The following is a 15,180-nucleotide window of genomic DNA, read 5'->3' as shown; positions in this document are numbered from 1 at the left end:
ATTTCTCGTAAGTGAATGAATGCTCGTAACTGAGTGACTTAAGATATACTATGAAAACTACCCACAGAAGTGACGTGGTAATTACATATACTAATTTCGAAAACAATAGTATAATTGCGGAAAAAATACTATACTAATTACGAAAAATAGTAGACTTATTACGAAAAAACTACTATACTAATTACGATAGAATAGTAGAATAATTACGAAAAATTGTAGACTACTTACGATAAAATTGTAGACTAATTACACTGAGACTACCTTAACTATCTGTTCACTTTAAGTTTGCAAAAAAAAAAGTGAACATGAACAATGATGAACAAATTCGGGGACGTGAACAACTTCTACCTGTGTGACGTCACGTGGTAGAAGATGGCGCTGAATTCCCTTTTTTTTTTATTAAGATATTTATGTTAATGGAGTGTTTAACATGTTAATTTTTCCTTTCCCAAGTGCGGAAATTATCAAAGATTAACATAGAAAAGTTATTAACCCTTAAAATATCATAATTTAATACGATAAGTTAAATACTGAAGAACTGTAATGGATTCTTCTTCCCATGTTCGTCCGCCAACCAATCAGCTGCCTTGTTACAAACTGACCCTAGGCCTCATTTACAAGCGTCCAGTGAACAGGATGGTGATAGGTTCACTTAGCACCAGTTAGGAGACAACATTGGCAGAGGACCTGACTGGCCTATACGACGGCCTGACTGTCCGACACGACGACCTGACTGGCCAACACGACGACCTGACTGGCCAACACGAAGACCTGACTGTCCGACACGACGACCTGACTGGCCTACACGAAGACCTGACTGACCTACACAAAGACCTGACTGGCCTACACGAAGACCTGACTGACCTACACGAAGACCTGACTGGCCAACACGAAGACCTGACTGACCTACACGAAGACCTGACTGGCCAACACGAAGACCTGACTGACCTACACAAAGACCTGACTGGCCTACACGAAGACCTGACTGATCTACACGAAGACCTGACTGGCCAACACGAAGACCTGACTGATCTACACGAAGACCTGACTGGCCAACACGAAGACCTGACTGACCTACACGAAGACCTGACTGACCTACACGAAGACCTGACTGGCCTACACGAAGACCTGACTGACCTACACGAAGACCTGACTGACCTACACGAGGACTGCACTCGCCGACTTCGATTCCTTTGGTCACGCCCATGCTCTTCCTCACGCCCACGCTCTTCCTCACGCCCATCTTCACGCCCAGATTCTTCCTCAAACCAATACTCTTTCTCACGCCCATGTTCTTCCTCACGCCCACATTCTTCCTCAAGCCCACGTTCATCCTCATGCCCACATTCCTCACGCCCACGCTCTTCCTCACACCCATGCCCATCCTCGCGCCCACCTTCACGTCTAAGCCCATCTTCACGCCCACGTTCTTCCTCACGCCCACGCCGAGGCTACTGGATCTCTCTACTTTCCCTCTGCTCAGTAATGGCAGGTTTAAAAAGCGTAACATTTAGTGATAGGTTACGTAAGGATGCCCCCCCCCCTTCTCTCTCTCTCTCTCTCTTTTCTTTGGGTGGCTATCTCTCATCATTCTTTTACTATCTCTCTTTCTCTCTCTTTCTCTTTCTTTCCCCTCCTCCTCCTGTTGACATTCCCCTCCCTGACCCCTGACATTTTGCGCGGCTCCCTCCTTCTCTCCCTCCCTCGTTGGTGGCCGCTTGTGCCCCCCTCCACCAGCACAAGGACGAGAGTGTAGGGCTCTCGGAAGGCCCCCTGGAGACCTGCTCTCTCTCTCTCTCTCTCTCTCTCTCTCTCTCTCTCTCTCTCTCTCTCTCTCTCTCTCTCTCTCTCTCTCTCTCTCTCTCTCTCTCTCTCTCTCTCTCTCTCTCTCTCTCTCTCTCAACAGTAAAGTTAGGTACCCATTCCTCAGTGATCTATGGCAGGACTCGAACTGGCAAACGTCGGGTCTTGAAGTGAGTACTGCATCCACTCAGCCACTAGGGAGTAATAGGTAATTTAATAGAGAGATACATAGAGAGAGTTTTATATAATTTATTCATCTCCTTCTCTCCCTCTTTCCTTCCTTCCTCTCTCCCTCCCTCCTTTCCCCTCCTTCTTCACTCGACTTCCCACTCTCCCTACCTCCATATTTTTTCTCCCTCCTCCTTCCCTCTCGATCTTAACTTCTTCTCTACCTTCTTCCCTCTCCCTTCCTTCTTCCCTCTCCCTTCCTCCCTTTCCTTAGTCTCCCTACTTCTCCCCTTCTCTCTTAATTTACTCCCCCTTCCTCCTCACTTCGTCCCCCCTCCTCACTCACTTCGTCCCCCTCCCTCCTCCTTCCCCCCCCTCACTCACTTCGTCCCCCCTCCTCCACTTCGTCCCCCCTGCCCTCACTTTGTCCCCCTCTCACTCGGGTTGGGGAGGATGAGTGTCGTGTGGTGTGGCATGTTGACGGTAGTGAGGTGTGTGTGTGTGTGTTGGGAGGCAGCCCAGTCTCCATATGGGGAATCACCTCTCTCTCCTCTCTCTCTCTCTCTCTCTCTCTCTCTCTCTCTCTCTCTCTCTCTGCACGTGCTCTACAGGGCACGAACCACATACTCCCCCCCTCCTGTCAAGTACATCGCGGCCTGAGTTGTGCACACATGTACACTGGGTGGTGTGTGGTGGTGTGGTGTGTGGTGAGACGATCACACGCCTTTGTTGTCAGTTGCTAGAGATGGAGTCAAGCTGGACGGAGGTGGGGAGTGGAGGAGAGGGAGAGGATGTGGAATGAGGGGAGAAAGAGAGAGAAAGGGAGGAAGGGAGGGAGGGATGGGTTTGGAAGGGAAGGAGGGGGTTGTAGGTGGAGAGAAAGAAAGGGAGAGGAGGGAAAATAAAGGTGGGGAAGGAAAGTGGAGGGGGATTGAGAAGGGGTTATAGATGGTTGAGAAGGGGAGGGGAGGGAGGGGAAGAGGAGACAAGAAGAAGGAAGGGGAAGGAGGGGAAGAGGAGACAAGAAGAAGGAAGGTAGATAGTATGATGTGATAGGTGGATTAATTAACACTTAGGTCTTATTACAAATTTGGACTGTTCCAAATTTTTAACAAGATCCTAGAACTTTAGGCTAGGTTAGGCTAGGTTAGGCTAGGCTAGGTTAGGCTAGGTTAGGCTAGGTTAGGTTAGGCTAGGTTAGGTTAGGTTATGTTAGGTTAGGCAAGGTTAGGTTAGGTTAGTCCAGTAGTTCATAGCCCAGTTGGACCACCTTGGAGATGCCTGTGACAGCTCCCTCCTTCACTCACCTTCGGGTCTTTCCTGGAACACTTGTCACTATGAAGTAAAACACACACTGTATAATATCACCATCCCTCACTGTGTCAATGTCATCTGGTTAAAGCGCTGTGATTCTCTTAATGTGTTGTTAAAGCCTGTATTTAGGGGGTCAGGGTTTTCACTTTGATACTGACAACAGCGATCTTCACAACACACACACACACACACACACACACACACACACACACACAAGGAATTCAGCGACGAGACGATGGTTTCACAAATGTTGCCCACGGAGAGAGAGGTAAGCAGACGGAATGCGGGCAGAAGTCATAACTGGTAAAGTAGGGAAGAGGAGGAGGTTGTGGTGGTTGTTGTGGTAGTGGTAGTGGATATTCAACTTTCTAATGAGAAGCACATCACAAAGAGTCAGTCATGGTCACTTTGGAGGGAAGAAGAAGCAAAAAAATAAAAATAATAATAATAATAATGAGTTCAGCAAGTTCTAGTGTTCCCCAAGGCGCCGTGTTGGTTCCCCCGCTGTTTCAGATTCCCACATTTATATATTGATAACTAGATAGGCAGACGATGGCTTCTTTAAACGCCCTTCGTGAGTGATAATGTTAACTCACGTCATTCAGGTCTTCCAACGTACGACTGTAAATGATTTTCAACGGAGAAGATTTCGATATCGTTTTACAAGAAGACAAATGAAACACAATAGAGATACTGAATTAACATAGGATCATTTTTTTTTTATTCACAGGGTGGAAGACGAATGTAGAGGGTTTATGATGAATAGTGTATAATGAATCCACACAGATCATAACAAAGTGTACATTATTATTAGTTACTAGGAAAAAAAGAAAGTTTCCACAATGACAACTTTCTTAACGCAAGGTATGGAGACAGACACACACACACACACACACACACACACACACACACACACACACACACACACACACACACACACACACACACACTGTTTCATATATGTGTGTATGTGTGTGTGTCAAATTTATATCTGTTGTGTCTTTAGTGTCAGAATTATCTCTTGTGTCATGAGTGTGTCGTGTGTCATGCATAGGTTAGGAGTGTGTTAGAAAGGTGTCATAACTGCTGTAAACTTGTCTTGAGTGTGTCAGAAGTGTGTGTTAAGAGTGTCATTATTCTGTCATGGGTGTCATAAATACCCTGTTTATGTCCCAAGTGTCATAAGCGTGTGCCAAGTGTCATAAACGTGTCCCAAGTGTCATAAGAGCCAAGAGTAAATTTGGGTCTCAGAAACCATGACAGCTAAAATACTATCCGCTGTGTCATGCAGCATTGGTGTCGTCAGTTCCCTTCACTTTCACCCATTGACTCTCTCTCTTTCGCTCTCTCGCTCTATTTATCTCTCTCTCTCTATTTATCTCTCTCTCTCTCTCTCTCTCTCTCTCTCTCTCTCTCTCTCTCTCAATTTAAGTCAATACGCTTATTCATCTGTGTTCCGCCAGCCACCGTGAGTCGTGCACCTCTGGCAGTAACCACACACGTCCGTACTTCCGTCTCGTCCAGGTGTGTTGAGAGTAGAGGAGTGAAAGTTTATCTCGGCTTCACGTTGTACCTTCAAGGACCATCTCTTTCGGTTTTGATGCTGTTTGGTTGGTGTGTGTGTCAGTGTGTGTGTGTGTGTGTGTGTGTGTGTGTGTGTGTGTGTGTGTGTGTGTGTGTGTGTGTTAAGATGAGCCTGATGGGTGATGACTTTAATGCCAGAGTCAACAGGAATAAACAGATCGGGATGAGGTGGTAGGAGAGCATGGTGTTAGATTGGAATAAGATTATTGAGGTTGTGTACTGACAGGCAGGATGCTCTAATGCGTGGTGCAGAGTGCTGGACTGATCACCGCTTTATTGTGAGTAAAATCCGACTTCTAATAAGTGTGCTGTGTTGATGGCCAAAAATACACGCAGTGACCTCCCCTGTTCCTTGGCTGAGAACTTAACTGCCAAACAACCCTCCTGAACCTTAATAACACCATAGATGACATATGGACCTCCCTTAGTTCAGTACTCTTGAGACAGCGGCTAATACCATTGACTATAGAGATAAGAAACACCCAGACTGGTGATGAAAGTGCTGTGGATATTACCGCTGGTTTAAAGATGCACAAGGCACACACTGCCTCTCTTGGTAACCCTGAAGGTCTAAAGAAACGATGGTAAAGCCTTAGAACAGAGGTACAGGCAGTCCACCTTACGGGTTCTACTAAACGACTGGTGGACCACAAATGCACATGAAATAACAATCGTATGCAGATACCAATGATGTGCATAACTATTATGATGCAGTAAAGACCAACTATGGGCCAAACAACTATTCTATGACACCTCTCAAACCTGCTGATGGAACAACTCTTATTAAGGACCAAAAACAAATAGTAGAAAGGTGGGCAGAACACTTTGAGGCCCTACTCAACCCACCTAATCAAGTCGACATTACAGTCTTGGAAGAACTTCCTCCCCCTACCCACGATACAAGGACTTGACCTCCCACCAACCTTCTCTGAGTTGACTCTGGCGGTCAGTCCCTTGAAGAATAACGAGACTCCTGGTTCTGACGGCATCCCAGCTGAAATTATTGAACACAGAGGCTACCTTTACTGTACGGCACTTCACCTTTTTATTCTGGAGGTATGGGACTGGGAATGTGTTGCTCAACAATGGAAAGACACGAATTTAGCCGCACTACACAGACAAATCGATCTGTGACAATAATAGAGGCATTTCGTTGTTGGCCGTGGCTGGTCAGGTCTTGGGCCAGAATGATGCTATTTAGACTGGTGCGGTAGACATGATTTTCACCGCAAGACAGTTGCAAGAGAACAACACCAGAACTTGTTCATAGCCTTTATAGAACTCTCTAAGGCTTCTGATACAGTCAATAGAGAACTGGTACTGGGCGTCCTACATAAGTTTGGTTGTTCCCCCAAATTCCCTAACATCCTGAGGGAAGGGGGGGGGGCAGAACCCCTGGGAGTGTGTACCGCGCGGGGTGAGACAAGGTTGTGTAATTGTTATAACATCTTCCTTGTGTGTATAACCACATAACTTCACCGGGACATAATGGGATAAAAAGAGACTTTAGGCTGGACGGCAACTTGTTTAACCCGGGAAGACTTGAGGCTACCACAAGAGTAACGCCAGAACTTATCCTTGACCTACAATATGCTGATGACTGTGCCCTTGTGGCGCCCCCACACACCGGAGGCTCTGCAAACTACCCTCTCTGTAGTTGTTGACTGGGGCTTTATGTCAACAATCAAAAGACTAAAACTGTGTGTCAGTGGGACGCTGGTGGTCCACCTGAGTCACCGGTTTTCGCTCTTGGTGAGAATGAATTGGTCATCGTGCCAACTTTTAAATATTTAGGAAGCTTCCTTTCTTATAACTCTAACACATGTGGAGACATTGTCAACCGCTTAAAGCAGATTTCGGCCTCATTTGGTAGACTGAGAAAACGAGTCTTCCAAAACAGTAACTTAATTCCAAAACCAAATATAACTGTGTACCAGGCAGCCTGTATATCAACACTTTCATATGGATGTGGAGCACAGTCGTCACATTAAATGTCTGCAGCGGATTCTTGGGATCACCGGGTGTGACCGCAAGCCCCACCACACACACACACACACAGACTCTTAAGACAACAGGATGTAGCAGCATAGAAACAACTGTTATCAAACACCAACTTCGCTGGCTCGGACACGTCATAAGAGCTCTTGCCACCTGAGACAACCAGAAACGCTACAAGGACCAACTGAAGGAATGCAACATGAATCCATCAAACTTGTCAAACCTCTCCACTGATCGGCCCCTACACGCTGTCATGAAGGAGTACAGCACTTTAAGCACTCTACAACACGTCTACTTTGTGAACAAGGTGGCGCATGTAGCTCTGTCTCCTACAAGGACCTGTTTGTAATAAGCAGTATAGTGTGAGCCAAGGATTGAACTCTACAGCCATCGTAGGACTCCCCAATAAACCTGAAGAGGAAGTCATCGTCGGACACCATGGACTACCATAAGCAAGTGTGTGTGTGTGTGTGTGTGTGTGTGTTTAGGAGGAGAAGATGGATTGGAAATGGGGGTGGGGAAGTACAGAGGGAGGGAGGGAGGGGAGGGGGATGGTAAGGGAAGGAGGGGGAGGACAGGGTGGAGAGAGGGAGGGGAGGCACAGGGAGGGGTTTGACCTTTTTTTTTAATAATGGAAATAACATCTTTTGTCAGGTTAGGTCAGGTCAAATTAGGTTAGGTTTGGTCAGGTTAGGTTAGGTCAGTTCAGGTCAGGTTATGTTTGGTCAGGTTAGGTTAGGTCAGTTCAGGTCAGGTCAGGTGAGACTAGGTTAGGTTATGATGATGGAACTACACTTTTTCGGTTACGTACGGTAATTTTGTCGTAATTCCCGTTTTAGAAAGAATAAAAACCTCTCTCGTGTGGGTGGATGTTGCCACACCAAGGTAAGATTTAAGACAGGTTGGGGTCGAAACTTCCGTCCATTGTCCATCTCTCTCTCTCTCTCTCTCTCTCTCTCTCTCTCTCTCTCTCTCTCTCTCTCTCGCCAGAACTGTAGGCAGGCCAAGTGCGTGCCGTTGTGGCGGGGTGGGTCCGACGGGCGTCTCTCTTACCTTTTACACCAGGCGGGAAATGGTTCGATCCCTTGTTAGGAAGTTCACGGCGATAACCTGTGGAAATTCTCGTTATCAATGCTGTCCAAAAGTGTGAAATTATTATTATTTTTTGTATTTTTCTATTGTATTTCTTTAATTTTTGTATTTAATATTATTTTTAATGTATTTTTGCTCCTATTTTTTTATTTATTATATTGTATTTTTTTGTTAATTTTTGTATTTCCTTTTATATTATTGTATTTTTGCTACTTTTTTTTAATTTATTATTATTTTCATTGTATTTTTGTTACATTATTTTATGGGTTATTTAATATTATTACCTTTATTGTTTTTGTTACATTGAGGAAATATCTAGAATGTATTTGTTTCTTGTTTATTATTTTTGTTTTACTTTTGAGATATTGTTTAATCTTTATTCTCTGTGTGGTTTTATTATATATACGAGGGGTCTTGTTGACGTGGTTGAACTGCCGTGGTTGTTGACGTGGTTGAACTGCCGTGGTTGTTGATGTGGTTGAACTGCCGTGGTTGTTGAACTGCCGTGGTTGTTGATGTGGTTGAACTGCCGTGGTTGTTGGTGTGGTTGAGCTGCCGTGGTTGTTGACGTGGTTGAGCTGCCGTGGTTGTTGGTATGCGGCCGCCACTGGGTAATTCCACCAGCTTGGCCGGATGTGAGTTCACCCAAGAGTTGTTCCAGCATCATCCAGGACAGAGAGACAGACAGACAGACAGACAGATTGACAGACAGACAGACCGTGTGTGTGTGTGTGTGTGTGTGTGTGTGTGTATATATACCTCTTCCACACACAACTTCCACCAGAAAAAAGACTCTCAATTTTACACTTTTGTCTCTTATTTTAACTTTGTATTTCTCTTTTGATATGCATGTATGTATGTATGTATGTATGTATGTATGGAAATCTTAATCAGTTTACACCCTTTAGAATACCTGTGTTTATTTACCTGGCGACGATGGTGTAAACAGTTGTTATGGGCTTACCTGTCTCGGTGTAAACATTATTTTCACCACGTCAACAATTCTGGGGTTGATTGGCGCGTCCTGTTTGTTTTGTTTGTAATAGTAAGAAAGGAGATACAATTTTTTTTTCATGATTTTCGAGTCGGAAATAAATTGCTAGCGTAGGATCTTAAGAGAATGGAAGTCCTAATTTAGCGTAGGATCTTCAGAGAATGGAAGTCCTAATTTATCGTAGGATCTTAAGAGAATAAAGTCCTAATTTAGCGTAGGATCTTAAGGAAATGGAAGTCCTAATTTAGCGTAGGATCTTAAGAGAATGGAATTCCTAATTTAGCGTAAGATCTTAAAAGAATGGAAGTCCTAATTTACCGTAGGATCTTAAAAGAATGGAAGTCCTAATTTACCGAAGGATCTTAAGAGAATAAAGTCCTAATTTACCGTACGATCTTAAGAGAATGGAAGTCCTGTTGGTAATTATAATTAATCCTTTATGGTGATTAACAAGATTAGGACACTTGGTGTAGACTAATCGTGGTGTTGGATGTACAGTGCACTAGTGTTGATTAGCTTACACCATACTTTGACCATTCGTCCACCATACCTGCACTTAACGTTAACCATACTTTCACCATACCTAAGTCAAGCGTTTATCATACGTTCACCATACTTACACCTTAAGTTCACCATACCTACACCATACGTTCACCATACCTACATCTAGCTTTCACCATACATTCACCATATCTACACCAACGTTCACCATACCTACACCATACATTCACCATACCTACATCTAGCGTTCACCATACGTTCACCAGCGTTCACCATACGTTCACACAGGAGACCCGATTCACCCCTCATATTGCTCAGCCAAACCACGACACACCGCAAAAACCAACCAGCCATCACCACACGACGCATAGCTGTCGTTTATTACACATACACGACCAAGTCTTGACAGAAATTATTGGGGAGGGAGGGGGGAAGAGGGTGGGGGGGGGGGAGGATGGGGAGGAGGGGATGGGGATGGGGAAAAGGGGGGTGAGGAGAGGAGGGGAAAAGGTAGATCATATTCTTTGGGGAGGTTCGCTTCACCCTTCAAGTGCACTGTTTTACTATGTGTGTGTGTGTGTGTGTGTGTGTGTGTGTGTGTGTGTGTGTGTGTGTGTGTGTGTGTGTGTGTGTGTGTGTGTGTGTGTGTGTGTGTGTGTGTGTGTGTGTGTGTGTGTGTGTGTGTGTGTGTGTGTGTGTGTGTGTGTGTGTGTGTGTGTGTGTGTGTGTGTGTGTGTGTGTGTGTGTGTGTGTGTGTGTGTGTGTGTGTGTGTGTGTGTGTGTGTGTGTGTGTGTGTGTGTGTGTGTGTGTGTGTGTGTGTGTGTGTGTGTGTGTGTGTGTGTGTGTGTGTGTGTGTGTGTGTGTGTGTGTGTGTGTGTGTGTGTGTGTGTGTGTGTGTGTGTGTGTGTGTGTGTGTGTGTGTGTGTGTGTGTGTGTGTGTGTGTGTGTGTGTGTGTGTGTGTGTGTGTGTGTGTATATAAGTTGTTATTTTTGACAAGTTTTTGGGTTTATGCACGCACTCAAGTCACTCACTCACTCACTCACACCACTCACCACCCATTCCTCACGCAATCAATTTAAATGATATTACTCCTTTGCTAAAATCTCTCTCTCTCTCTCTCCTCCTCATCCTCCTTACCCCTCGCCGTTTCCCCTCCATCTCCCCATCTTCCTCCACCTCCCTCCATTTAACCCCCTTCCCCTGCATCCCCTACCCCCTCCCTGCATCCCCTACCCCCTCTCCCTGCATCCCCTACCCCCTCCCCCTGCATCCCCCCCCTCCCTGCATCCCCCTACCCCCCCCTGCATCCCCCCCCCTCCCCTGCATCCCCCCCTCCCTGCATCCCCTACCCCCCCTGCATCCCCTACCCCTCCCCTCCTCCTCCTGCAGCTTTACCTTAGGCAGTAATTTAGGTAAACCTGGAGGGATTCCCCGACCCGACCACAGCTGACGGTCCTTCCCCTCACAACTTGCTGACATCTTCCCCCTGCTGACATCTTCCTGTAATCCTTAACAACCTGCTGACTTCCCCCTGTAGTTCTTAACAACCTGCTGACATCCTCTTTTAATCCTCACAACCTGCTGACATCTTCCTGTAAGCCCTCACAACATGCTGACATCCTCCTACCGGCTGACATCATCATACAACCTTACAATATCAGTACTTGTATAGTGTTTGGTTCTCCATTGGTATGTTTTATTTACACATGCATACATACATACATGCATACATACATACATACATACATACATACATAACATTTAGACAATTTCTATGTTGATTTTCGTCATGTAATCGTGTTTAATGAAGAGGTGTAATTAAGGTAGGTCAGGTCAGGTCAGGTCAGATCAGGTCAGGTTAGGTTAGTGTTTTATATTATAAGAACATAAGAAAATAAGGAGTCTGCAATAGGCCGGTTGGACTGTGCATGGCAGCTCCTGTCGAGAGTTACTACCACTCTCTATCATCCATGAATCTACCCAGTCTCCTTTTGAAACTTTCCAGAGTTCCAGCACTTACTACAAACTTGCTAAGCTTGTTCCACTCGTCCACCACCCTATTTGTGAACCAGTTCCTTCCTATCTCCCTCCTAAACCTAAACTTATCCAGCTTAAATCCGTTGCTGCGAGTCCTATCCTGCTCGGATATTATAAGAACTTTATCTATATCCCCTTTATTGATTCCTTTCAGCCACTTAAATACTTCTATCATATCTCCCCGCACTCTTCGTCTTTCTAGGGAATGCAAGTTTAGTTTCTTTAACCTATCCTGATATGGAAGGTTTCTAAGTCCCGGAATCATTTTCGTCATTCTACGCTGCTCCGACTCTAGTGAATTGATATCCATTTTATAATAAGGGCACCAGAACTGAACCGCGTAATCGAGGTGCGGCCTGACTAGCGCAAGATATAGTTGCAACAAGGCCTCTGCACTCTTATTACTTACACTTCTAGATATAAAACCCAATACTCTGTTTGCCTTATTTCGAACATTAACGCACTGTTTTCTAGGCCGTAGGTCCGGGCTTACAAGTACCCCTAGGTCTCTTTCACAAGTCGACTTCTCTTGGTTGATGTTGTTAAGGCTGTATACATTGACAGTATTTGTTCTTCCAACATTAAGTACGCTGCACTTGCTGGTGTTGAATTTCATTTGCCATTTTTCAGACCACCCCTGCAGTTTATTTAAATCCTCCTGTAATGCATCTGCATCCTGCCCTGAATTAATCTGCCGCCCTATTTTGGTGTCATCCGCAAACTTGCTTATGTCACTGCTGATCCCAGTATCTAGATCGTTCAAGTAGATTATGAACAAGAGTGGGCCTAGTACTGACCCCTGGGGAACCCCACTGGTTACACGGCCCCACTCAGATTTAACACCATCTACGCTGACCCTCTGTGTTCTATCGGTGAGCCATGATTTTATCCAATTTAAAACTTTCCCCTCGATACCATGAGCCTTAACTTTTCTCAGAAGCCTCTGATGCGGTACTCTGTCAAACGCTTTGCTAAAGTCTAAGTAAATAACATCGTAATTTTCGTCATTATCTACTACCTTGCTTATTTACATTCTTACGAAATTTTGTAAATGTTGATATTTTTTACACATTTACGATGGATAGATTACGAAATCCTGATATTTTTACACATTTATTTACATCTCACGAACCTTACTGACGCACTTTACGGATTCACCAAGTTGATTCGGAGTTATTAGGACAAGTGCCTGGTGACCGGGTTATAGAGATGGTGCCTTTGTTAACCTGGGGGATAGATACGTCTAGTTGAGATAATTACACACACACACACACACACACACACACACACACACACACACACACACACACACACACACACACAGATGACTTGTGTAGTTGTCGTGGTTCGATCTCATTAATCATTCATATAAAGATTGGTCTACAAACTGTACTGTATACTATGGTGGTTTCAACAAATGTACTAATGCATTACTTTTGTACTTACCGACTGCTGCTGTACTGTACTGTAATGGCATGTGTTAAGATTTCTCAGTGAATGTGTACAACTTGGCCTGCTCACTCTCCGTTTTCGTTGGGTTTCCCCTGTACGCGGCGCTATCATAGAAAACGGGCCTTCCTTCCCTCTCCACCCCCCCTCCCCTCTGAGCTACCGACCGACCGAACACAACACAACACACCACCTTGCCCTCACTTCCTCACCCTCGCCACACCAACTTTAAACCCACGTTACCAACCTAAAACTCTCTATTCTATAAACCTAAACCTATATAGAGCGATAGAGGGAGAGTTTAAGCGTCCATATGGTATAAAAAAAGAGTTCGTAGAGTGTGAAGGAGATAGAGTTAGGAGTGAAATAAGTGAGTGGTGATATGAACGGTCGCCGTGGGTGGAGCTGCCGTGTATGTGTGTGTGTGTGTGTGGTGTAGGGACGGACAGTGTGTGTGTGTGTGTGTAACTCACCCTTGTCATCACCTCAACGCACTCCCTCAACGCGCCGCCGCCACGCAGTATTACACTTCATTTCTCCTCCCCCACCCCCCATCCTCCCCCACCCCATCCTCCCCACCCAATCCTCCTCCCCATCCTCCCCACTCCCCCCGTTTATGACTTCTCGTGGGCTTCCGATTCTCAAAAGCTCTCTAACGGTGATCAATCTGTCGTGATTTTATTCTCGTAATTTATTTTATTTTATTTTTTGAGAATGGAAGCGGAATTTGCACTGAGTTACGTGAGTTATTTGTTGTGGTAGTGGTGGTAATGGTGGTAGTGACAGAGTTGCTGGTTGTTGTTGGTGGTGGTGTTGTATGGTGGTGATGGTGGTGGTGGTGGTAGTAGTGGTGGTGGTGGTGGTGGTGGTGGTTCACAGAGGCTGGTAGTGTGTGCTCTTAACATCTCCAGTTACGGGAGATTATTTGACTCCAAGGATTTTCACAATCTAGTCCTTCCTCCTCCTCCTCCTCCTCTTTCACCCCTTCTATCTCTCCCGTCTGGACAGTTCTACCCTCCACCTTCTCTTATCCCCCAACACCTCCTCCCCTTCCTTCTCTCTCTACCTTCCTACCTCCCCTCTCATTTCTCCTCCTCTTGCACTCTCCCTTCCTCTTCCCTCTCCCCATTTCCTCTTACCTCCCTCTCCTTCCTTTTCTTCTCACCTCTCCTCCTCTTCTACATTCTCAACCCCTTTCATTTCCCTACTTTACACCCCCTCCCCTCCCCTACCCTGCACTCCCCCCTCCCCTCCCCTACACCCCCCCTCCCCCGGGCGTCACCGTCACGGGGTGTGAGAGGGGCTGGTGGTCACGTCACGCAGCTAAACTTACTTTCCAAAGCTAAAACACAGCTTGAGTATTGTGTTAATTTGCTCCCCAGCCTCAGGTGGACGGGGCGTGGGGTGGGGAGGGCAATAGGGGAGAGACGGGCGGGGTGGGGAGGGCAGGGTGGGGGTAGGGAGACGTAAGGGAAGAGAGGGGGGATGATGGGGAGAGTTGAGATAACGTGAACGGAGAGTGGTGGGGAGAGGGGAGTGGTGAAGCTGGGGAGGAAGGAGTTGGGTAGAGAGGGGTGAGTGGGAGGAAATGCCAGGGGGGGAGAATGGAGAGGGACCTGGAGAGGAGGAGTCGTAAAAGGAAGGGGTGAAAGGGGTGGTGAGGGAAATGTACAGGGTGAGGAAGGGAGGGAGGGAGGGGAGCTGAGAAGGAGGGTCAGATGGAGGGAAGTGGAGAAGTCGGGGAGGAGGGATTGTTGTGTGAGGGAAGGGGGGAGGGAGGGGAAGACGTTGTAGCAGGAGCTGTGGAGGGAGGGAAAGTGATGAAGGTGAGGGAGTGAGGGCGACCCGGCTGGTGACCAGAGCACCACCAAGAGGGAGGCAGGGGGAGACGGGAGGGAGGAAGCCGGTGGGCAGGGAGTTGACGGGAAGGGGATGAACGTGGGGAGGTGCTGACAGGGAGAGGCCGTAGGGAGGGGCGTAGGTGAGGTATGGAAACAGTTTATTTAGCCAGAAACAGTGAACAACAATGAGCCTCTAGCAACACCTGTTATATACTCTACCAATTCAATTCAATTATTTTATAACATTTCGTATCACACATAAATACATATTATAATGTTTACCACTTTTATCACTTCTTTTGTTTTGTTTGTTTGTTTTTATTTAGAAGTATATACAGGTTTGTACAGAGAGTCGATATAGAGTAATGTGATGAAGGGAACGACACAAGATGGTTTG

The sequence above is a fragment of the Homarus americanus genome, unplaced genomic scaffold (genome assembly GCF_018991925.1).
Source record: "Homarus americanus isolate GMGI-L3 unplaced genomic scaffold, GMGI_Hamer_2.0 scaffold25827, whole genome shotgun sequence".
Lineage (NCBI taxonomy): Eukaryota > Metazoa > Arthropoda > Malacostraca > Decapoda > Nephropidae > Homarus > Homarus americanus.
The sequence above is the reverse complement of the archived record's forward strand: the minus strand, read 5'-3'. Positions refer to the sequence as shown.